Source organism: Strigops habroptila, chromosome 2, assembly GCF_004027225.2.
Source record: "Strigops habroptila isolate Jane chromosome 2, bStrHab1.2.pri, whole genome shotgun sequence".
Classification (NCBI taxonomy): domain Eukaryota; kingdom Metazoa; phylum Chordata; class Aves; order Psittaciformes; family Psittacidae; genus Strigops; species Strigops habroptila.
Window position 1 is genome coordinate 9,631,897 of NC_044278.2, and position 823 is coordinate 9,632,719.

An 823-nucleotide genomic window follows, 5' to 3' on the forward strand; every position below is an offset into this window, starting at 1 on the left:
CATGGTCTTAGGTGGATGCTTTTTCTCAAGGCAAAAACTGGGTCAGGGCAACCTCTCTTCCCTGCTGAGTGTGGTGGTGACCAGCCCTTGGTGCTTCCCTTTTGTATAGCAGGGAAGCAGGGCTGCTTGACCCAGAGACAACAGCATGTGGCTTTTACCAGCACTGGTGCATCTGACTCTAGCTCAGTGCCTAATGTGACAAACTGCTTCCAGGCACTTGCTTTTCAAAGCCTAAAGCTCAGGGAGCCTGCTGGCCTCTGCATCTTGGCTACTTCCCACTAGTATAGCACTGAGTGGAGAGCTGGTGGCTGGATGTCTGCTCTGGCTTGCTTGCAGGAGGCTTGCGACTTAGTTGCTGGGCTCAGAATGAGAACAGGCTTCCACTGACTGGCACTTGGATCCCAGCAGCTTTGTTCTCAAAATCCTGACACTGATTTTCCTTTGCCAAGCACGGGATAATGTTTCCTAGTGTCCTCTGTGCATGCACACACTTGCTCTGGCGTGGTGCTTGCCCCATCTCGATGCCTGCAGTGGAGTGAGGGAGGTGTCTGATCACAGATACAGGATCCTTTACCTTCCACTTCTGAGGAAGGCATTTCCGGGCTCCCGGTTGGCTCTTTGGGCTCGAGTTATGCTGCTTCCCTCTGACTAATCATTTTACTATGTAATGCTTGTCTGGCTTGCTTCTGAGAACTAGGAGGGGGTGCTGGCCTTTTGCATGTGGACAGTCACCATGAAGTTCATTTCATGCTCCTAGTGCTGTTGTGCTAAAGCCACCTTTGGAGATGCTTCAGACCCTTGGTCCTATTCCTAACTGCTGATC